Genomic DNA, 12,727 nt, shown 5'->3' with positions numbered 1-12,727 from the left:
CCCCAGTGGTGCGAAGCCGCCATTTTCCCACCTCGCTCCCCATGTGAACGGGAGCGGCTGGAAGGCACCATCCCTCCTCCCTTGCCCAATCAACTTACCATCCCTGAGACCGTCTGGCGTGTTGCTGAGGCCTGGGACACGCTCCCCCTGCCCTGCAACTCCGGAGCGGTCGCGCAGGGCAGGGGGGCATGTCCCCTGGCCTCGGCGACGTGCCGGACAGTCGCAGGGACGGTAAGTCAATCGGGCGACGGCACACACCGTCTTCCCGGTCGTTGCCAGGACCGTTCGTACGAACGGTCCCAGGGGGTTGGTGTCATGTACGCCGACCCGACCCCCAGTGTGGCCGTGCGGAAGCGGCCCTAGTTTCTGAAGCTGAAGTGATGCATTAGGAATCCTCCACTGTTTGGTTTTTAATTTCTCAATTTTGTACAAAGCACTGTGCATGCATGACAGCATGCATTATGCCACCTTTGAATCCTTTCCTATGTATTATTGTGCATTATTTTTGTTTGTTTTTATTTTAAAAATTGTACCCTGCTTTTTTGCCCTCACAAGGAATTGGAGGCCCAAGAAATCCACCTTTAAAATACTCACGAGTTAAGGAAGAAAGACAATGCTAAGCAAAAACTGTCAACCAGTAGATACAATATAAATGGAAGAACAAACTGCAATGAGAATCCATAGTACAATTGACAAGTTACAAAAGCAAAAGGTAAAAGATTGAAACTCCAATTGCAAATTTAGATGCAGCACATTACCGAAATATAAAAAAAAAAACAACACAACACAACCAGATGGTAATGTTCCTATTAGCACCAACATGTTACCTTTTAGTATTCTGAACAATTCTGGGTAAAAAGCCATCAGTCCATTTCCTGTTATATTTGTCCATAGTAAACATTATCAGGCTTCCTGGGAATATTATTTGGAAACCATTGCCCTGCCATAATAAGTTTTTGAAGCTCCCGCAGTTTCAAAACTGTCTTGTCAGGTGGCACAGATGACTGCTATTTGAGATCCAGCATTTCAAAACTCCCTTGGCCCTTAGAATGAGTTGCACAGCTTTTCAGATTTTTACTATAGTGTGTCAATTTCATCATCCAAGCAAGCTCCCAAGGATTTTTTTTGTTTTGTTTACCTAGGTAAACCATAAGTGTCAATGGTATGATATGATCAGCTTGGTTCTGGATATAATATTAATTCTTCAAACACACCTGTGATACTTTGAAAGAGACTTCAAAGTACAATTACAACGTTTTAAAAGGTAGGTGGTAATATGATTTGCTCACTGCATTTGATTGCTTGTGATGCCCTCAGAGCCCTCAGGGGATGGGGCGGTATACAAATGTAATTATAAATAAATAAATAAATAAATGCCAGGGGAAAAGGAACTATATTTTCAAGCACCCCAAAGCTGTGGGAGAGGGGAAGCATAATCCTTCTTAGCATAATTGAACCGTCTCTGTGATTGTTGTGCTACATAGCCAATCAGCATCTCAAGGCAGTCAAGGGTACAAGCAGCCCTTAACCAACACATTCTTCCACCAAGACAACAAATGTAAGACTATGCAGGCAAGTAAAACATAAGGAATGCCAAACAAAACCAAAAAAAATTTTCCCACTGGACAAAGCCAATGACCCACTGGAGGAAGACAATGGAGGAAGACAATGATAGCAGGAGGCAGATATTATCTCTCTGGGGAAAATATTCCACTGTTTTGGTGTCACAACCAAAAAGATCTTTTCTCAGGTAACCAGGGCTGATTCCCCACAGTCAATTAATTGCGTGATACTCAAGCGAAATATCAAGTATTCAGGAAGAACTCCCCACTGCCTGATCAATAAACAAGGATTCATCCCGGTTCTGGTGCTCATTCTCCCCCTTATCCCCGTCAATGAAAAGGTGCAGCTTATTTTCAAACTAGGTTTGATCTAGATTGAATTTTTTGGTGGGGATTCAGCCCAAATATCTCAGCTCAGATGATGGGGGACCTGGAGCAGAGTCACCAAAGATGACTGAGGCCCCTTCCGCACACGCAAAATAATGCGTTTTCAAACTACTTTCACAACTGTTTGCAAGTGGATTTTGCTATTCCGCACAGCTTCAAAGAGCACTGAAAGCAGTTTGAAAGTGCATTATTCTGCATGTGCGGAATGAGCCTAATAGTCAAGTAAGTTTATATGAGAGCAGGCAGTTCTTAATTTATGCTGGTCATGAGCCGTATAAGGCTTTAAAGGTCAATACAAGTTCTCCGCATTGAGCCAGGAAGCAAAATGGAGATGAGCCAAGACTAGGGAGATATGGTCTCTACAACCAGCTCCAGCCAGCATTCTAGCCACAGCATTCTGACTCAACTGTAGTTTGTGGACATATTTCAAGGGCAATCCCACCCAGAGGTGCTGCAGAAATCTAATCTATATGGTGTCAGGGCATGCAGTATAGTGACAAGGTGCAGAAAAGGTGCATCTGGCTCATCAGCCAAAGCTGGTGGAAGCCACCCTTGGCCACTGCTTATCCAACAAGAGGGCTGGATCCAGTAGCACCCTCAAGCTGTGCATCTGAAATTTAGGGAGAGAGCAACTCTATCCAGAACAGGAAACACCTCAATACCTGGGTCAGTCCTTCTGTCCACTTATAATTTGTCTGACTTTCAGGATTAAGCTTTAGTTTATTCGCCACCATCTGTCTCTAAACTGTCTCCAAGAACTGGTTGAAGATCTTCACAGTCTGTCTGGGACCTGCTGGAAGCATGAGATAGAACTGAGTATCATCTGCATCTTGGTGACAACCCAATCCAAATGGCTGGATGACCTCACCCTACAGTTTCATATACATGTTAAAAAACAGAGGGAGAGTGAAGGAATCTTGTGGGATCCCATCAGTTAAAGGCCAAGGTGGTAAAGCAGCAGTCCCAAACATGGCCTCTGAAATCACCATCCACCAAAATGATGGCAGAATGGTGTCTCCTAGGCCCAATTCCTAAATGCAGTCTAGTCTTGAAGGCTACCAAAATTGACTACTGATAAGGTATAAGAGAATCAACAGTCACACTCCTTCAATCTGTCTCCTAGCGCTGGTCTTCCATCAGAGAATCCAAAGCTGTTTCAGTTTTATAACCAGACCTGAAACCAGACTGGAAAGGATCCAAACCATCAACTTCATCTAGGAGGCAAAAGGGAGCTAGCACGTGTTCCAAGGCACGAACACTGAAGAACAGTATAGTTTCTTTGGGACTGTGTATAAAAATGCTGCACCGGCTTGGGGAGCAATAATGTCCAATATCTTTTCCCCATCAGAAATACAGCATACATATTGTTCATTCATAACATTCCACCATTTGACAGCCCACTGGAAAATTCTATAAATCATATTTCAGAAATCAGAACATAATTAGATGATATCATTAAAAAAAAATAAAAACCCCGATCATATCTTTTTGCATTTATGTTCACTAAGACATTATATTTGTCAGATCATTCATCACTGTCTGCTGTAAACTCAGCTGAGCTGTTGGGGAATTATGTGCATTGTGCAATCATATAGGGAAGTTGTTTTCTCCTGAGAACTACATTTTTCAGTGTATCAGATATGTAATTTGGGCAAGGAAGACAAAGCAATGTATTAAAATTCTGTATCTCTCTCCAAAGCATCTTATCTGTTCTCTGTGTGTGTCTGTGTGTGTTTTATTATGTGCATAAAATCCAGATTGTTTTCTCTGGATTTTATGCGCAGAAAAAAATCAAGTGGAAGGTCAAGTGGAAACTAAGTAATTGTCTCATTCCTAAGAGTGACAATAAGAACTATTTTAAAATAAACAAGCAAACATGAATTTAACCTCCTCTTACAATAACTGGTGCTTGTTTCCTGATATCTTATGCTTGCAGACAAAGTCAAGCAGTTTTACATCCTGTATAGCTCAAGATGCAGACAAACTTAAGCATTTTTAATTCCCAGTGATTTCAGTGGGTTCTTTTGAGCATGTTCTTACCTTTCCCATTGCTCTAAATATCTATATTGGTAGATTTCTGAATCATTGGAACTGTTTTTTAGTTGTTAGATTATTGGTGCTTTTATGCTATATACCAGGAAACACACTACATACGTGATCTTATCAATATCAGCTTATCAGCATTATGTGAACAAAGTGATGTGACTATTTTTCAGCTTCAGTAAACATTATCAGAAGCCCAATTTTGTGGTGTGTAAGCATTTGCGCATACTAAAGTTTGAAAATACATGTGTTACCCTATGATAATCATGGATATTATGCTTTCGTGCTCTGTGAGGTGGTTGTGGATGACTCCAGAGGGTTATCAAGGCAAGAGACGTTCAGAGGTAGTTTGCCATTGCCTGCCTCTTCATAGCAACCCTGGACATCCTTGATGGTCTCCTGTCCAACTATTAACTAGGGCAGACCCTTCTTAGCTCCTGAGATCTGATGTCAAGCCAACCTGGGCTATCCAGGTCAGAGAGCTCTGTGAGGTAGAAGCACCAAAAAGTAACAAAAAGGGTTAGGTAAAATTGGGAAGAAGTTGCAATCCTTTGTTGAACACAGAGCCATATGCTCTACAGAGAACCCTGACAATCAGCTTCACAATGTGAGGGCAAGAATACCAAAAGGGCACTCTGCAACAGGGGAATAACTATATGTATCATGTCTTTCCTGATCATTTTATTTTAACAGAATGCCACCAAAAGTATTGTGAGATCAGCAGTGGGCAGAGAGGTGTGGTGTTACTCTTTGCATTGTTTTCCTGCTAAAAATCACCAATTTTCTCAGTTACTTTTACCTTTCTTGAGTAAATACATACATACATACCATACATATGTAAATACAGATATCACTACCTTTTCAACAGAAGGATATAAACTAGTTGCGGAATGGCAACTGTTGGCATAAAAAGATTGTAAGGATATAGCAGAGGTGCAGTTATAAGGGGGAAGGGGTGTGAGCTGTGCACCAGGCATGAGCCGTTGGGGGCAGACACTCACCCTGCCCCCCTGCCCCTGACCCGGGTGCCATTTTCTCCCCTACGCCCCAGGATATAGAGGTAAACACCTCCTCCCATGACTGGTTTCTCCCTTTAAATCACTGCAGCCCTTTTCTGAATTTGCTTTCATCTGTTGCTAGCTGGCCTGAGCATATTACCATCAGCCTCCCATGGGTGTCATTTGTATGTTTTAGCGCCATCGGTTCTTAGTATGTTGTGGTTATATCCTAAACTGGTTGTTACTGTTTTAATTGCTTTTAAACCGATTATGTGGTTTTATATTGTTTTGAATACTGTTGTTGCTGCCCTGAGCCCCTTGGGGGAGGGCAGGGCATAAATACAAATATAAATAAATAAATAAATTTGCTGCATAGAAAACATTGGGGAAAACAAAAGTAATAAATCATGTAACTACATATAATGCTTTTAAAAAAAAAATAACATGATTTGCTGGGATGGCCTGTTCCAAGTACATGGTTCTTATTGCTAAAAATCTCCAGGGTAAGCTGAGCCACAATTTTTTGAGCAAGGAAAAAATAATAGATATCTCAATGAGGGCAATAAGTCAATCAGTTTCTGAAAGGAGTAGAAGAAATAGAGTAATAAAAGGAAAAAAGATAGAAGAGGAGAGAAAGAGGGAAGGGGAAGATAAAGGTCAAGAATGGTAATTAAAGTGCAAGAGTTCAACGGGATAATTTGCTCCCTCATTAACTTTGTAAGATGGAATTGTTTCATCTTGAAAATGCAAGTGTGCCCATGGTTATCTTCCTCTCCCTTTTGAGCAACCAGAAATAATTTCAGCTGGAAATGGGACATCAGAGCTTTGCCACTTTGCAGCCTCCAGAGACAAGTTTGGCTTTCATGCTAAGAGTTAAATTGACAGCCTTCTTGGAGCTCAGAAATTAATTGTCTTTCTGGGCCCACCAGCTGCTGGCTGGCAGACTTTTATTTTCCACACCACCTAGTTTGTGCCTTAGCTTCCTCAAATTCTCATTCATTTGACTTGTACTTCTGAGCAAAGATACATATGATTGGACTTTAGGACTGCTGACTTTTAAACTACTCCCCACAGCTATCACTTTAATACTGGTTTGCAGCAATTATCAGGTGATGTTGTTTAGCTTTATGTCATGAAAAGTTTCAGCTGCTCATTTCCACATATTTAAAACTGTGTTAAAGGGTCAGACCATTTTTTTCTGCCAATTTGACAATTTTAAGTCCCAAGCACTCTTATTGGTAAGTAAATGTTATTGAAATTAGTAATCTTCCCTTAAAATTAACATATTAAGATTGTAGGCAATCAGCATGCCAAATTTCTGTTCACCTCATCCAATCCTATGCTCTTCAATGTTAACTAAATTGTGCATATGTAAAAGAGAATGTCTGTTTTATAATTTAAGTAGAGGTAGTCCCCTTTGCAAGCACCGGGTCATTACTGACCCATAGGGTGACATCACATCACAACATTTATTAGGCAGACTTGTGCATGTTTATGTGGTGATGTGCCATTGCCTTCCAGTTGTCTACGTTTTGCCCCCAGCAAGGTGGGTACTCATTTTACTGACCTCAGAAGGATCAAAGGCCAAGTAAACCTAGAGCCAGCTACCTGAAGCCAACTTCTGCTGGGTACAGTTTGATGGAGTACTGCAACTTACTGCTCTGCACCATGGGGCTCTACCAGCAACTAAATTATTCATCACATGTGAAATTCACACTGTACTAGAACATTTTTTCTTCATCATCAAAAGCATTGTTACAATACTAATTCCATTTCAATTTCAACGACCTTTATTGGGGCATTTACAGCATAAAAATGAAAAAAGGGGGTGAATCCAATAGTAAACAGTGTAAACAGTATAAACAAGAGCCAGGGAGACCTAATCCAGAACACACAACAAAAATTTGGCTACAGTTTCAATTAACTCAATTTCAGAATTATTTAGCAAAAAAAAATCATGTTTGAAATGGTAGAAAGAGCCAAGAACCCAACCAAGGTTAAGGCAGAAAAACCAGGCCTGAAATTATTGTATTTGGGGCAGAAGAGCAAGATATGTTCAAGTGAGTCGGTATAAGAGGAGCAGAAAGAACAACATCAATCATACTGAGGGATGTTTGAAAACCGACCTTGAAGTAATGGCGATGGAAAAGAATTACATCTTGCTCTTGTGACTGCCCATCTGAATTTATGATTAAGAAGTTGGTCCAGATAATTAGTGGAACATAACTTCCGGGGAATAATCCCAAAGTACAGAGGTAAAAAAGAACTCTGTGCCTTGCTCAAAAGATATTGATATTCATGCTCAATTAATTTATTTTTAAATTGATGATAGAAATCAGTGGCAATAAGCATGAGCAAGAAGTCCCAGGAGAGAACCAATGAGAAAAATTTAGCTTCAGTTAGTAGCCACCAGTCAATAGTCTGAAGTTCACGCATCGGAAGTTGGATCAAACTATGCGAGTCGGAGTGGAAGCAGAGGTGCATCCAGAATTTGCAGGTGGTGGCCCAAGCCCTAGTTTCCAAAAGGTGCTGTCCTGCCTCAAGGCAAAGAATAGCATAAGGGACACATCACGGAAATCAAAAGATTCTATATAAAAAGCAGAATTGTAACCATTGAAGCATGGATTTCCACTCATGAATCAATATAGGACATTAGATGCTGTACATTAGATGCTGAAGCACTTTCATGTTAAATACTTTCAGGGCCACCACAATAAACCTGCCGCCACTAAGGGTAAAATATTTCAGAACAGCAGCAGCAACACTTTTACTACTCTTCAAAGCCTTGTCTCTATGTTTGGATCAGCCAGGCTTGTGCTGGAAAACAACCCCTAAATATTTAAATGATCTAACTTGCTCAATATCTGAGTCCTGAATAGACCAATTCATGGGACTACAAACATTTGAGAATACCAGGACCTTGGATTTGTTGGATTAATTAATAGCCAATTAGATATACAGTAATCATTACATTTGAGTAATAAGTTGTTAAGTCCAACCATTGAATGGAAGAGTAAGACCTCATCATTGGCGTATAAAAGGATTGGGACAGGGACATTATCCATATGGGGACATTGGGAATTAATGCTGTTCAAGGACGAGCAAGATTCAAAAAGAGATTTAAAAACACAGGGGCTAACACACTGCCCTGCTTGCTTGACTCCCCATAATACAACAAGCCCAATGGATTGTTTCTCACTTGGCAGGTGGGGATTTTATACAGGGACATTATTAACATAAGGAACTTGGGGTCTATTCCATGTTTCGCCAGTTTAGACCACAATAGGCCCCTTTCTACAGAGTCGAATGCCCCTTTTAGGTCTATGAAGGCTACGTAAAGACTGGTTTTACCCTTCTGTACATATTTGGAAATGAACATGCTCAAAGAAAGGCAGTGGTCTAAGATGGACTTCCCCTTCATAAATCCAATCTGTTCAATGCCCGTAATTTTTTTTGCCAAAATCCAAGAGAGAAGATGGTTTAATAGGAATTTGGCATACAGTTTGTCAGAGATCGCCAGGAGGCTGATTAGTCTGTAGTTAACAGGCAGGTTGTGATCACCTTTTTTAAACTAGGTGATAATAGTGGCATTTGTCCAGAAGGATGGAGCCTGGCTCGAATTATTCACCATAGTGAATAGAGCAGCTAATAGAGGGAACCATTAAAATAACTAAATCAAACTGTAGACAAAATTTAACAAGATTCATTTTGTTGCCTGGGGAGTACAAAGTGCCAGGGTAAAAACTCAAGGTCTAGGCCCATCAAGGACTGAAAGTTATGCTCATCTTTACCAATTCTAGTGCTAAAATATCAGGCTGATGATTCTGGCAAAGATCAGAAAAGTAATCATGAACATCAGACCACAGCTTGTCACCTTTTGAAGTCTGTAAACACAGAGGAAAATATATATTAACAATTAAAAGAGATAATATAGCACCAATAAGAAGCAAAGCCTGAGCACAGTGCTTACATGGGGGAAATTCTTTGACAACAACACCAAAGTTCACAGCTATCAGGATAGCAAGGTTAGACTTATACCACCCTTTTGCATGTGATTTAAAAGCAAGGACATAATATGAATTAAAGCCAATAAATAGACTGGGGTAGGGGACCATATTTCATGGCTAAACATAATGTTAAATCCGAACAAACAATCAGCATTAAGGATCTTATTGTGCCACCCGGCTACATTCCAAGAAATGAGTTTTAAGGTAGAGGATGGAAGGGGCGGGCAAACAGAGAATCAATCTAATTCAACAACTTGGTCAAGGGAGCCACCTGTGTCAGAAAAGACGCAACCATTGGCCCCAATTTTAGCTGCTGGAAGAGATGTCAAATTACTATAATTAACCAAAGTGCATTCATGATCAATCTCCTTGTCATCTTCCACTGACTGAGCTGTGGGAGAGGTATTAATTTCAACTTCAGTGGACTATAGTTCTTGTACTCATGATAAACCACCAGTTTGAAAAGGGTTATACTAATTCAAAGAGCTTATCACAGCTTATAGAGCTCTCAATACCAGCAAAGCCACCTATTATCTAACACAATGAATATCTCATAAAAATATTAACCATTTATCAAGAAATATTTTCTATAAAAGCCATGTTGTCTGATATTATCTGTAAAGATAAGGACAGAAATATAATTATACTCCCTTATCGGCTTCTCCATTATTTTGACTAGGATTCATGTCAGCCTAAGCAGCTAGTAATTAGAGGGTCATTCAGGCTCTTAAAAACAGGAGCTTTCTTCCAGACTTTCATGTTGTAGAGTTTCTGGCTTTTATCGATCCCAAACTGTACATTATGGAGGGATGTTGGAAGGATGCCACTAACTCATGTATTTTTGGAAATGTGCAGCTGAAAAAAGTAAGCATGGCATGATGTCATTTTCCTGATCTTGACAGAAAAGAGCCAATAAAGACTCATTTTAAAAAACTAACAGCCCAATCCAGATGGAGGGGGGTAAATCTGCAGAGGAAATGACAGAGGGCTGTGCCAATGCATTTGCCTCCTCCACCATATAAGGGGCAGCCTGAACGGTGCAGGAGGCAACTGTGCTGGTGGCTGCCTGCCTGCCCCTCTGCTCTGTCATGTCAAAACCCAGAAGTCTAGGGCACTGTGGAACTGCGCTGGCAGCTACCAGCATGAGGAGGGATTTGCTAGGGCATTCCTGGGGGGTACAGCTGAAGTTATCTCCCACCAGTATTCCAACGGGCCTGTCCACCGGGCTCTCAGACTTAATTTCTGGCAGGTGTGGCACAGATCTACATACTGAATTGTGCTGTAAATGTTTTACACCATTCTATTATTTGCCTGGAGTTGATTAAATACAGGGGTTTTAATGTTGGGCTTTTAATAGTTGCTATTTTTTTTAAAAAAAAAAAGTTTAATGACATTGTGAGCTGGTCCAGGAATAGGTTTCCCGGAGAGGAGGCATAGGCACCTACTGAATAAAAATAATAGTAAATAAAGCTGACAAGGAAGTTTCAAAAACCGGACAGAAGGTTCTCATAAGTGTAGCTTGGATCTCAGAGTCAGTGAATCAGGTCTCTTGAGCCAGTTCTTTGAAAAATCCCGAGCACCTTGTGTTGTCTGTGAATTGTTCCATTATTAAGAAGTCTTCACGATCACTAGTGGATACATTCTGAGGCTTGTATTTTGTAAGCCCTGTTTGCTACTCACCTGGATCTTTGTCTTATTATCTAAATTGATCTATGAGCAGCAAGGATATAGATTGTCCAGTTTTGGGAAGGGTTGTTGGATTGAGCAATGTCTTGGTCCATTCTACTATATTTTTTATCTAAATCTCCTGGTGATATAGTAGAGGTCCTAAATCACTGCCTGTCTGCTGTGGTTAAGTGGCTAAGAGTGAATGAAACAATGCTAAATTCTGGTAAGACAGAGGTAATTGTGACTGGGAACTCAGAAATTTCAAAGGAAGCTCTGTTTCTCCCCTTTGACGGGGTTCAGTTGACCTTTGCTGACTCAATTAAGAGCTTAGGGGTTATACTGAATCCAGCATTACTGCTGGAGAAGCTAACTAATTCAGCTGCAAAAAAATACAGTGCAATCCAGATTTGGGGTGGGAGTGTGGAGGCAGCTGGGGATAGTGTGGCAAAGGTGGTGTTGTACTGCCTCCACAAGGGCTTCAGGTGGTGTGGCAAGTAGGATAGTTCAAAAATGCTCTGCCACTGGAATTGTCCCATAGCCTAAACAGGTTTACACCACACTTTTGTCTAAGGGCTCTGATAGCAGCTGGGGCCGACCCCCCCCCCCCTCACCCTCCAAACTATTTGTATCAGGCTCAGGAAGCCTCCAAGCTATGCTGGGAAGGTTTTCCCGCCTTTTCTAATGACTGAATTGTTTTGATGGCAGCATATGCAATGTTTCATACTTGTCCACTCAGCCTTCAGAACTTCAGAAAGGTGAAGGGAGCCTGTTTTTCCCTTATGGTAAATCCCCCTTTTGAAGGCATCAGAAAACTGAGGCAAGTTCATCAAACAAAACTAAAATTAATTGAACAAACTAGATGGGATCAGGATTTTAAATGGATGGATATCAGTCAAGAGATAAATATACACAAATATCAGTGTTGGCACAGTTCTTAATCAAGCTTTATAAGTTTCTTCAGTTGCTTACATGCTAATAAGAGGTTCTTTACTTTCAGATGGTTCAGTTAGATTTACTGGCTAATGGATTCATGATGACTTTGGGTTTTGACAGGCTGATGCCCTTTTACACAGTACACAAACAGCCTTGACACGGTTAACTACCCACTACAAACAAATCTCCCTCCTGGGGTAACTTTACCAGACAGTGGTATGCCAGACTGGGAATTCACCTGTGTGTATATTTTCCATTCTAATTGGCTTAGGAATTCTTCTTCACCCAGAAGATATATTCCCTTCCTTTTTATTTATGATCACTTGTGGAAAGTATCACTGTTATTCTGCCTTCAACTTTGACCATTAAATCAAACTCCTAGTTTTCTCCTGCTTGTGTATTGTTTGCTTTCAGCACACACTGAGCTCAGTATATGTCAACTCAGATCCACTCCCTGACTGAAATTCCCTCAGAGTAGAGATTTAACACACCCAGGTAAGGAAGTTGATGTTAGCTTACAGGAATCAAAATCCGAAAGCTTACACAACTTTTTCTCTCAGAGAAATTCCTCCCCCCTCTCTGATCAGCTGGTTGTTCCACCAATCAGAGCACAGGTCAGCTTAGCCAATCAGGGCGCTTTCCCATTCCTAGGAAACGTTTCTCTCTGTTGTGGTAGTACCTTGTTCCACTGACTGACTTGCACCTTTAAACATCTACTTTTCTGTGCAGTCTGTCACACTTGCATTTCCAGTTGGCTCCCCAGTCAGCTACACCCCTGGGAATGTCCTGGTCCACCCCACCCCACATGTGGGCATTTGTTTGTATGTCAGCACTGCTCTGTGGCAGTGCTTACATCCAGGCTTGGAAATGGATATATTATTACCATTTTTCAGTCACTCTGTTGGCTGCCTGTCAATTACCAGGTCAAATTCAATGTTTGGACTACCTTATACGAAGCTCTTCATGGCTTTGACATTATATCTGTGGTACAGTCCAGTGGTGGGATTCAGCAGGTTCGCACCACTTTGGCAGAATCGATTGTTAAAATGGTGCTTGTAAACAACCAGTTGTTAAATTATTTGAATCCCACCACTGGAACAGGTTGTTAAATTATTTGAATCCCACCACT

At 41.0% G+C, this 12,727-nt stretch overlaps 1 protein-coding gene across 30 annotated transcripts in view; it reads right to left on the bottom strand.

Annotated features, from left to right (window-relative positions):
• The window catches only part of NRXN1 (neurexin 1), a 1,129,265-nt gene that overhangs the window by 758,674 nt on the left and 357,864 nt on the right, over window positions 1–12,727 (bottom strand). The window lies entirely within an intron of this gene.

This window comes from Sphaerodactylus townsendi, linkage group LG01 (assembly GCF_021028975.2).
Source record: "Sphaerodactylus townsendi isolate TG3544 linkage group LG01, MPM_Stown_v2.3, whole genome shotgun sequence".
Classification (NCBI taxonomy): Eukaryota; Metazoa; Chordata; class Lepidosauria; order Squamata; family Sphaerodactylidae; genus Sphaerodactylus; species Sphaerodactylus townsendi.
This window is presented reverse-complemented; position numbering and strand designations above follow the sequence as displayed.